Raw genomic sequence first — 12,433 nt, 5'->3', positions numbered from 1 at the left:
GTCAAGGAACTGAAGAGACTTGAGGCCAATAAGTCATGGAGGAACTGAGGCCCTCAGTTCAGCATCCTGTAGAAAAATGGAATCCTGCCAACAGCCATGTGCACGATCTTGGAGGCAGATCATTTCCCAGTAGAATCTTGAGACTGTTCCGTCCTGGCTGACATCTTAATTGCAGCCTGAGCCAGATCCTGAGCCACACCTTGCTTCCCTACTCTCTGAAATGTTATTGCTTTGGCCTACTACGTTTTAGAGACTTTGTTACAGAGTAATAGAAAGCCAATAATAATAAAAACAACCACGATATACCTCTTACTGATTGTTAGGTCAACTAAAACGAAAACTATTGATTATTTAGGAAAAAAGGAGCAATGGAAAAACAATCACACATCACACACATGAGTGAACTTTCACTTCTGGCATCAAGGGTGTAGTTTTTAGCAGACCAATGCCTCAGCGGGAACAACCAGAAAAGCTGGATACATTGAAAGAAAGGTTCTGAGTGAAGGGGTCTGAGCCTTGCTGAAGCATCTTGAACTCAAGGGGCCAAGCTCCTGAGAGAAGCAAGCTTACGGTATTAAATTTCTGCCAAGGCTGGGTAGTAAACGAGGGTCCTAAATCTCAGAGAAAAAGACGATGGAAGCTGGTAAAAAAACTATGGCCCCTTCCTGGTCCTCCCTTCCCTTGAAAGACCACCCAGAGGTGGTGCAGTTTACCCAGTCCTCAGGACGGCCATCTCAGATGGGCAAGCCCTGTGCAACAGCCATCTCAGGAGGGAACACTCACATGATACCCCTGTCTTCCCACCCTCACTCCCCTTGTCCTCTTTACTCCTCCTGGGAATGGTGATTCCTAATAAAGCAATGGCTCATGAACCCTCTGCCTGAAGCTTGGCTCAGTACTGAAACTAGATTCAAAATAAATAAACCAAAAACTAAGCCATTTTTAAGACACCGGTGATAGCTAATTAAGAAACATAATGGGAGAAAGCACCCTATAAGCTTTACTATATTGTATTGTCATTATCAGTTCAAAATATTTTCTAATTTCCATTGGGATTTCTCCTTTGGAATTAGAGGTTAATATACGTGAAGTGCTTAAAAGGTATATGGTAAGCATCCTCTAAGTACTAGCCCTTATTATAGAAAAGCACAGAGATACATACACAAACTCCTATATCTACACACATACATATGCAGCATTACAAGTAAAAGACTACTTTTATAATATATATGACAGACAAAATAATAATAACAGCTAGTATTTGTGGTGTCCTGTACGTGGACTCTGTATGAAAACACTATGTACTGTCATCTACATTTTACAAATGAGGAAACTGAGGCACAGTAATTTGTCCAGGTCATACAGTTAGAAAGTAATGAAGGCTCATTTTGAACACAAGCAATCTTACTATATAAAGAGCTTTTGAATTATGGTCCAGAGAGGCATAGAGAGGCATAGTAATCAGTTTCCCTTCTCAAATCCTATTAAAACAAAATAAGAAATACCTAAAGTAAATCCATAAGATATTGAAAAGCCAATGGGAATGCAATAGCATAATAAAACAGAAAATTCTGGAACATATAAAGCAGCTGGTAATCAATGTATAATAAATGCTAACCGAGCTGAGAAATTACAACCTTACTACAGTGTAACTTGAGTTCCAAAAAATGAGCAGGAACAGGAAGAAGCACCCTCTGTGGTGGCCTCCTAGGTACCACAAGGCAAGGGCTGAGGAAGAGCTGTTTGGTCTCCAACTCCACCTCAGAGAGACGTTGCCTTAAATCGATTCCCAGGCTGCTGGTATAAAGTGAAAGTTCCAGAAATGGGCCCTGGGCTGAAGATGAAAGTTTCCTTAGGATCCAGGTTCCCAAGGCCATCATGAGGTACTTGGAGATCTCATTTCTACAAACATGGGAAGCCAGTCTTTCCGTAGATAACTATGTGATTTTGGGGAATGTCACAATCAAGAACCTATCTCAGCAAGCACAGCTAGCAGCTGGTAAGAAATCCAAAGTTCAAGGTGAAGCCATCTGAAGCATGCTAGAGAAATGCAGACTTCTGATTAAGTGGAGAGTGAAGAGGGGAAGTTAATGAAACAGAGGTGAATATGAAGGATGTAGAACTGGTTGTATACCAAGCAAATGTGTCAAGGGCAAAGGTAGTTAGGACAGCAGTAATGTCATTGTAAATTTATTAGCAATTATAAATGCAGCCACCTGAAAATTTTTGTGTTTCAGAGGGTAACTGCAGTTTGGTTTGAAAAATTTGTGGGTTTTTTTTTTGTGTTTTTTTTTAAATCATTAATGCACTTAATGCCTTCTATTTCCTGCTTCTTGGCCCATAAATACTACTTTAAAGGAAATGATCAGAAAAATGAAAAGAAGAATTTCTGTATGGATGCTTATACAAACACTATTGATAATAACCCTGACCCTCTTCTTTTCCCATAAAAAAAAACAAAACAAAAAAACCATACACCCAAAGAGATAAAAAGGGGCAATAACCTAAATATTCTATGAGAGAATAAATAAACGCTACATGCATGTAACTATGAGATGTGCCATCTCATAGTGAATATGTGTATTTTAGAAGGATATGAGAAAAGGATCAAAATACTCTTGTCAGTGGAGTAGAATTCCCTTAGTGGAGTCATAATGTTTGGGAAGACTAGAGGGTTTCCTTAATTAACTAAAGAAAATCTTTCTCAGCATGCATTCCTAAAGACTAGCTGGTGGAGACTACTTATTATATAAATGTATTCTTGGTCCTTAAATCCCCTCCTACAGGCACTGATTAATCTCTCTCCTCTGGTTCTTACCCCTGTAAAACCCCCCCCCCTCCCCCCCCCCCCCCCCACACACACACTGAAACCCATCTAACCCCTCTTAAGGTTTCCTCCTCTTTGTCTTCACTGGAGTCTACACCTAGTCGATTGTTACTGTCCAGGTGGAGTGCATGGGGTTAGGAAAGGGATCTCCAAATCTTCTGGCCCATCAGAGAGAGGCAACCAAAAACAAAATAAAAAAGGGGAACCTTGTACAGCATATGGTTCCCCTCCTAGCAGAGACACCTCTCTGACTCAGCCTCTGTTGCATGATCATTCCAACAATGACAGTGGCTCCTTCCTCCTCTCACCAATGACCCCCTCCTAGGAGGGGGCTCTGAGGTGGAGAAAAGCTTCTTGGCTGTAAATGCATGGTTATTATTCCTGGATGGCAGAATATCTCTTTTGTTTTCAGTATTTTTCAAAATTTCAACCAATAGCATGTAAGTAGGAGGGGAAAAAAGAATTTCCCCTCTACCCTTCTAATTTCTTGGCTGAGACTCCCTTGTAATAAAAAAGATTAATAGAAGAAAAGCAAGCAGAAGTTTACTGGTAATAACATGTATACCTCCTGTACTAGTATATGTGGGTAACTCTTCTAAATGGCCAACCTCAGCACCTTAAATGACATCTTCAGCTAAAGACAAAAGAAAGGTTTTGGAGGAGGGGCAGCTATGGGAGGTGACCAGAAAAGCACAGTAAACAGGTATATGGTTATTATGCAGATTAGGCCATTGCCTTCTCCATTGATAAGAGTTTCTAGGGATTTAGAGTCACCCTTCCGTTCCTGATACAGAGCTATAGATAAACAGAGATTTTCCTTATAAATGTAAATATCCTGGCTGGGGGGAAAGGTGCTAAGGAGGTGAAAATCAGGGACTTCAGTAATACTGTCAATATTACAAAAAATAAATTAAAAAAAATAAATCTCCTTTTATTAAAAGTAACTTCTTGGTTTTTAGAGCTTTTCCTATATCTGGTGTTTCTGAAAAATAATCAGTTCAATAAAATGCTTATGCAAAGAGGCAATTTTGGGGTGCCATACTCTTCTTTTTATTTGCAAATGATAAAATTTGGGGGGGAAAATCAATGTCATATTAAATATTTTCTTTTTGTCTGTTTAAGAGTTACAAACGTGATCTCTTTGACAATTGGGGATTTCTTGTGTGTGTTTTTGGTTTTAAAACCCACTTTATTAGGATTAACATTGTCCTATACAGTCAAATTTTTTCTTATCACTACCACCCGAGGGTATCATTCTCATTACTGTCATGAAAATATTTCTTGTAATTTAGTAAATGGATTTCAGCATAAATATATATAAATAAATTGTATATATTTAGTTTAGAAGTTTTAAAATCTAAATTACTGGGAGTTTATCATTTTTCAAGTGTAATTTTTAGCTTCTGTAAAGGTCATCTCAAAACCAAACTATCTTTAAAAATCAGGGGAAAGTCTGTTCACTGAGCACTGAAAAAGGTAAGAAAACAAGCTGAAAGGAGGTAAATCTCTCCACTGTTATGAGTTACCTTTTGCACATACATTACTTTTAATCTATTTTAAATTAGCTTTTTATTCTGAGCATATGTTCTTGCATTATGCATAACCTGTTCAATTGTTGGCAACGATGCAGGCTCTGGGTTCTTGACTTTGTGCAGGAAAGTTTTCACAATATGAGCCCAGGTGATTTTGAGAGTATGTTTATTAAAACTGGGGGCAGGGAAAACAGAGGAAGGACTAAGAAGAGGCAAGATTATAGCAATAGTAGTGAGACTAAATATGGCTGCTTTAGCCCTTTAGAAAGAAAGTCACAGAGACCGAAGTGAGCCAGCTGGCTGGGTGGACTCAGGAAACAAGTTACCAAGGCAAAAGAGGGGTTCTTGGAGAAAGAAAGCAAAGATATGTGCCTTAAGAAAAAAAAGGGGGAGGGTGGAGGGGAAGGTATAGGGGTGTGTGTGTGTGTGTGTGTGTGTGTGTGTGTGTGTGTGCGCGCGCGTGCGCGCGCGAAAGAGAGAGAGAGAGAGAGAGAGAGAGAGAGAGAGAGAGAGAGAGAGAGAGAGAGAGGTGTCATTTGCCTTAAGGGTTTTTATCTTTTTCCTAAAGGCAGTCATTATAGGGGAGGTCTCAAGAGAGGATCACAATAGAATATTCCTCAGCTTTTCTGGTGTGTCCTTTCAGGGGTGTGGTCTCCTGATAGATCTGTGCTAGAGTGGGGGGTCATTGTTCATTTTAACTAGTCCTGAGGTCAGCCATGGCATCGTTTCTTAGCTTCATCAGGTTTTGCTGCTTTCCTGAACCTCGAGCTGATTTGATGCTGATCAGAACCTCATTGTCTTAATGCTTGAAGGAGAGGTCTTGCAAGGGAGAAGGAGGCAGGTGAGTCAGGGTGCTGGATGGGGCCAGTTTGTATCAGTCATCTGTCTCAGGCTCCCCATTCCATTTGCCAAGGAGTTTTCCTAGCTTTTTACTATCCTGCCTCACAATAAGTCTTTGTATGCTGTCCTTTCCCCCCCTAATTGTTTCTCTTAGGATTAAAAAAACAAAAACAAAAACAAAAAACAACCTATATTATTATTTAACTTCTCTTTTTTTTACTGCTGGAACCGTTATAAATAGAATATCCTTCTTTATGTAGTTCATGATTTCCTTTTCATTGTTGCTTTTAAAATTTTGACTATTTCTTTTATACTCAGATCTTGGAAAGCATTTTGCTATTACTTAAGGTTCTCTATCTTGGCACTATGGAAGTTTTGGGCCAGATGATTTTTTGCTGTGGGGAGCTGCTCTGTATATCATAAGATTTTCAGCAGCATCCCTGGCCTGTACCCAACTCCATTCCAAAAGCACCACCCACTAGAATGACAACAAAAATATGTCTTCAGACATGGACAAGTGCCCCCTAGGAATGGGGGTGGGGTGGGGAGTGGGAGTGGTCCAAGTTGCTCCCTGTTGAGAACCAGAGCTAGGGTGAGTTTTAGGCTTGTGTTACCATGTTCAATCATAATTTATAAACAAATTATTATCTGAAACATTAAAGTGAACAGGCCTTTTGCAGCAGGATATTGTTTTCAGACAGAAAAACAGATAAGAGCCTAGGAAATATCACACTCAACGAAGTGCCCCACTCACTCCTGTTATTTTCTTCCTGCCAGTGGCATCAAAAACAATTTTGAGGAAGCTTGGCTATAATGCTTCATGCTATCAATCAAAAAAAGTCAGACATTTAATGCCTCCAATCCTACTCCAGTATTCTGGCTTTGCCTGTTACGAAGGAGCAGAAATATAGATGAAATTCAAGTTTACCTCTGTAAAAACAAGACAGCAAGCCCCAAATGGAGTTACTTAATTACACTTTCTCTCCTAGAAATAGATTCTTAAACCAGTCAATCAGGTATCACCCAATTTGCACTAGTTAGGTCATCTGACAGGCCCCTGCAATCCCCTAAAACAGCAATTTTCAAACTTTTTCAGCTCCTGGCACACATAAACTAATTACTAAAATTCTAAATAAAGCACACCAAATATATATATTGCTGATCTGACAAAAAAAAAAAAATAGGTATAATTTTGATTATACAGACAGCTATTATTGTGTTGCCTGTTGTGATTTATTTGACAATCTAAGGGAAAAGAGGTCAGTGCCCCTGACTAGATAGGCAGATTAGGCAGATATTTCATGTTTTAAAAATTCTTGCCACATACCAGTGTGCCTGCCATGACACACGGGTGGAAAATCACTACCCTAAAGAAAAATAACCTTGTAACAATCAGCCTGTTTTTTTGCCTAGTATACTTCCTTGTTCCTGTTCCCTCTGACTAGAAAATCTTAAAAACCTGAATTGTTAAGCCTGGCTGGTGTGGCCCAGTGGTTGAGCATAGACCTGTGAACCAGGGGGTCATGTTCGATTCCCTGGTTCCATACCGGGTTGGGGCACATATCCCAGGTGTGGGCTCGATCCCTGGTATAGGGTGTACAGCAGGCAGCCAATCAATGATTTGCTCTCATCATTGGTACTTCCATTTCCCTCTCCCTCTTTGAAATATATTAAAAAAATAACCCTTTTTTGTTTGCTTATTTTTTATGGAAGAAACTACATTGATTATCTTAGCCACCTCTGGCAGCACAGGTTTATTTTTTTTAAATCAATCAATAAGTAACTTTTTAAATGTACATAATAGTTCTTTTGAATGAAAATTTTAGATATTTACTTATTTAATCCACATTTACTGAGCTATTATTAATGTCAGCCACCATAGTATATGCTTCAGAGAAAAGCTTCATTAAGCAGATAGGTTGTAGGTACTTTATAATCTAGCACATGGGGCAGGTGGTGGGAAACCAGATAGGTGCATACCTTACCACAATGCAAAGTTACTATGATGAAGGTTACAAAAGTCACATTTAAAGTTTGAGTTTGGTAGAAAAATAGATGATTTTCAGCTAAGGGGAATCGGCCAACTATATTTAAGATCCTTCTAAAGCTTGGGTGGTCCTGTCACGTCATGCTGACTCAGTTGCATTTCAGATGTCAGTGAGGTTAAGGATATCCAGTGGGCACAGTAATTCAACATATTTCTATGCCTTTAATATGTCAGGTAAAAGGCCTTTCAACATTTTCAAGATCCAGGGCAGAAAGACCAAGGGAGAAAATAATGCTTGGGTATTTTTGTAACTTTTAAAAATGCAATCTGATCCTTTCCTAAGTTGTGTGGGTGGGATATATCCTATGTCAGACATGCTCTTAAGATATTTATTGGTTTGAAGTTCTCAAAGTATTTTGGGGAGGTTGAGGGAAGCATTTTTGGTAGAAATTTGGAAACTATCTCATAGCTTTGATGGTATAATATTTGTATGCAGTTTAAATATAAGTGAGCTTTCAGAGAAGATACCAGATTCTTGGAAAAATTTCAGTTCAAAGGAAGTTGGCAAGGATTAAGGCACTTGGTAAGGGTAGAGAGGGGACTAGTCAGCTAGGTTATATTTGGAAACCATCATTAGTAGAAGAGTCAACAGAGAAAGGCAACTATGAAGAGATGCAAGAGACAAAGAGAAAGAGTGAAAGGAAGAATTATACCAAACTTGCAGGTTGAAATGACAAGTGCAGAAGGCAATGGAGTATAAAATCAAATGAAGAACATGATGGATGATCAAAGAGATTAATCAGATATGGAAACCACCCATCTATATTCCTTCGTGTTCCCTTAATGCCAGTACATACATTTTCAAATTTCTGACATCTTTGTTGCATTTTCAGATGTCTGCTGTCTTTTTTTCCAGTGTGAGATTAAGTCAACCAAAACTTTGACTTTTCTTATATATGGTGGTAGCAAATGACTAATTAGGTAACAACTACAAATTACTAAGAGAACAGAATAGTTTTATTTATTATTTTTAAAAAATATATTTTATTGATATTTTACAGAGAGGAAGACAGAGGGATAGAGAGTAGAAACATTGATGAGAGAGAGTCATCGATCAGCTGCCTCTTGCACACCCCCTACCGGATGTGCCCACAACCAAGGTACAATATATGCCCTTGACCAGAATCGAACCCGGGACCTTTCAGTTCCCAAGCCAATGCTCTATCCACTGAGCAAAACCAGTCTCGGCATAGAGAACAGAATAGTTTTAGTTAATTTGGTTAAACAGCAAAAATAAATTTTGTATCACATGGAGCAGCAGTTGCTAACCTTTCGGACCTCATAGACCACCAGTGGTCCGAAGACCACCGGTTGGCGACCGCTGACATGGAGCACATCAAAATGCTATGACTGCATCTTTGTCTCACAGATTGCATTCCCACCTGGAAACTACAGTTTAACGAGCTGCACCATGCCTTCAACACCGAGGCTGATTAATAATTACCAGCTTGATCACCTGAATCATTCATATATTTGTTCAATAAATACCGGCTGAGCACTACTAGAACCAGGCACTGTTCTAGGTACTGGCAACAGCGGAGCGAAAACCCCCAATTATTTGATGAAGCCAGTGTTTTGGTAAAGATGTTAGATTTGAAAAGGAGCAAACAAAAATGCACACTATATAAATGTATAATGTTAATAGTAAATCAATATGGAAAAGAGTAAAACTGGGCAATGGTTAGAGTTAAAATTGAAGTGGAGGGGTCATCTTTTTTATGAGGTTTCTCTGAGCAAAAATCTAAGTGAAGAGATGGAGTGAGCCATAACTAATGGAAGAAGAGGGAAAAGGAATAGTTAAGTTCAGCCTAGGGCAGGAAGGAATAACAGGGATGGGAGACAGGGTGGTGACTCCTCAGAGCTGTACCAGGAGATAGTGAAGACTTGTAGGACATGCTAAGATTTTTGATGTTGCATGAAATGGGATGGAAAGCCATTGCTGGGTACTGAGCCAGGGGAATGACATGGCTGGACTTACATTTGAATAGCACCATCCTGGCTGCTATAGGAGATAGATTCAAGGGTAAGAAACAGGGTGACAGGGGGCTATTTTGATAGTGTTGGGGCACCATGATGGTGGTTTGAACTGGGATGGTGGGGGTGAAGCTGAATAGCAGTAGTGAACTTTGGAAGAATTTTTTAATACACTGACTACATGATATGAAAAATTCAAGTCTAGGATGTCTCCAAGGATTTTTGTTCAAGCAACTGGATAAACACCTGATTTACTGGCATAATGAAGACTGGGAAACTAGCAAGTTTGGGGGTGTTGTTTGCTTTTGGACTGGGTCAGTTCGCAATGACTGATAGGTATCTAAGTAGAGCAGTCAAGGAGGTAATGTGACATCTAAGTCTTGAGTTCAGTGGAGAGGTTAGAATAGGAGACATACATGGTGGCCTTGTCTGCACATGGCACTATGTTATGTGTAGACACTGCTTCTATTCAGCTGTACAACTGAGTTCACTCTGTATGGAGGACTCACAATACACAGATTGTGCTTTGCCACCCTCTTTAAAAATCAAACCCTCCCACCCACACAACTTAATCTCTTGCTCTGTAACAGAGTTCTTAATTTTTTTCTTCCCAGCTTCTTGAAAAACAACTGAGGATTCTATGCATTGTACTCAGTGGCCACAAGGACAAGTTCATGCACCCACAAAGGTGCCAAGTGAACAATTATGGAGCATCTGTAAGGGCTACACTTAATAGAATTGAAAAGCAATTCTGAAGAGCTCCCTAGGCTAACTCTCCCTTTGTGGAGGATGTAGCAAAGTCATTATATCTAATTTAGCTCCAAGGTCATTCTGAAACCAATCTGACCCAGTGTAGCCCGAATTGTTTCCTATCTAACAACCCTGAAGTGACTCCAGGGGACACCAACAGGATGTAGTCACTGGGGAAGTTCAAAGAGAATATACAATAGATATCTAGTAATGTCATTAAATACTTTTTTGGACATACTTGCCTGGGCCCCTCCCTCCTTTCACTTATGCTTGGATTCGACTCAAGAAAATCCAGGTTTTTAAAGGGTTTACATCTTCACATTGAAAGACCTCTTTTGGTGAAGGGTACATTTCAGTGTGTGTGTGTGTGTGTGTGTGTGTGTGTGTGTGTGTGTATGTGTGTGGTGGAAGAAGGGACACATGGGAATGGAAACTTTTCAAGGATTTGTTGTATTATTATATTTATATCTTTCTGCTAACTTATATAGGTTGAAGTGATGTGACTTGTAGTATTTGCTCAAATTGATAGAATTGGCTCTTCCCCCATAGAAACATGGATGAGAGAGAAGCATCAATTGGCTGCCTCCTGTAGGCCCCCTACTAGGGATCGAACCCACAACCCACTGACCAGGAATCCAACCAGCAACCTATTGGTGCATGGGACGATGCTCAACCTATGGAGCCACATCCACTGGGCCCCTCATTTTTTTTTTTTTTTTTTTTTTTTTTTTTTGTGTGTGTGTGTGTTTTTTTTAGTTGGTGTATGCACATCAGCTGTTGGATGGCTGCCAGTCCCGTGGGTGCCCTGTTCTTCATCCTGTGTCAGTGTGTTATCATTTCTTCCACTTGGGTGCCAACAACTGAGTGTGGTTCATCTGTTCTGTGTCCCCATTATTCTCTATTTTTACAGAAGAGGGTGAGGTCAGTTACAAAGGTGTTTTTCCTTGGTCCATTGAAGACTCACTGAGCTAATGGAAGATCATGAACAAATTTCTCTTTTCAGGGAGTGATGAACTCTGGAGGTCAAAGGATAATGTTTTTATGTGGTTACTCACCATATCAAGGAAAGTTAATTTTTTCTTACAAGAGTTGTTTTTCTAAAACCATCAACTGAGTTATTTTTCTAAAACCATCAAGCGCTGTGGCTGCTGCCTCCTTTACCCATGTGACTTTGCTGGGTGAGTCATTCTGCATTGTTTAGCCAGAATCCACAGCTTTTATGCTATCCTTCAAATAATAATGTACTTTGTTACACCTGGTAGAAGCTTACTAGTCACAAACTGAATTATTTAGGGGATTTTAAAAAAAGAACCAATTTAGACACCTTTTATCTCACAAACTTAAGATCAAGGCTTATGATAGCATAAGACTGGCAATATACAGACTTGTGCAATGTCATTTTGACAGGTGATGACGGAAAATGAAAGCATATCTACAACCACATTTCTTCAATGTGATAAGTTCCTAGGGCATTCAAGGATTATTATTTTAAAAATGTGCTTGCTGCCTGCCACTTTGCTACCAAAAATACGCTAGTCTGAGGGGGGCTAAGTGTTAGAGGATAGTCCTGGCAACTATTTCATCTGGGACCATTTGTGACAGCTTTCTTGACTTCTTTTTACTACGTTCTTTCTCTGTTTTCCAACCAAACCAATTTCTATCAAAAGAGCTGGGGCATTTATTTAAAACCAACTATACTTTTTTTTTACTGCCAAAATGCATAATGGAACAATTATTAATTTAAGCTGGTAGTTTATCTCGACCATTTCAGAACATCTAACTGTTAACAGGAATCAGCGCTGTCAAACACATGTACTGCAATACTGTTTTTTAGGAAGCAGGAGAGAAGATTGGGGGGAGGAGGGGGAAGAGATAATTGTTTGAGCCAGAAAATCTGCAGCCAGGGAGCTCAAAAGTTCTTTGTTAACAGTCCTATGACCTTGAACAAGTTACTTTGCCTATCTGGGTCTTCAGATGTTCAATGCAGCCAAAATGACTGTCCAATGCGAGTCTGCTGTGGCCAAGATCTTAAAAGTGTTTCACTGGTGAAAGTCATCATTGATTTGGAGAGTCACACTGGTAGACACACTGCAGCACACAAATCCAATGCTTTGTGATTTTACACTGTACGATGTGCACGGGTCTCATCTATTTCCCTGCAGGCTTGAGTTTATTTTCAGAAAAGAACAGAGGGGACTGTGGTTCTGCTGGAAGATGAGCCCCAGAGAGGTTTTGCGGAGTGTTCTTGCAGAGAAGCTTTCTTTGGGGTGAGTAAAACTGAGATCCGAGGTTGCAGACACTTTAAGGGAGGAGAGGAGTCATTTGAGTCCTCTACACAAGGGTAACAGTGACCACTCGCCACAGACCGTGGCACTAGGAGGAACCACTCCACGGAACGACCCAAGATACTTACAATGTCACCAAGATATTTACGAATAAATCCGGATACTCACTGCAGCCGGG

This window comes from Pipistrellus hanaki (assembly GCF_964339955.1).
Source record: "Pipistrellus hanaki genome assembly, chromosome: 4".
NCBI lineage: Eukaryota > Metazoa > Chordata > Mammalia > Chiroptera > Vespertilionidae > Pipistrellus > Pipistrellus hanaki.
Note: the sequence above shows the minus strand (reverse complement) of the source record.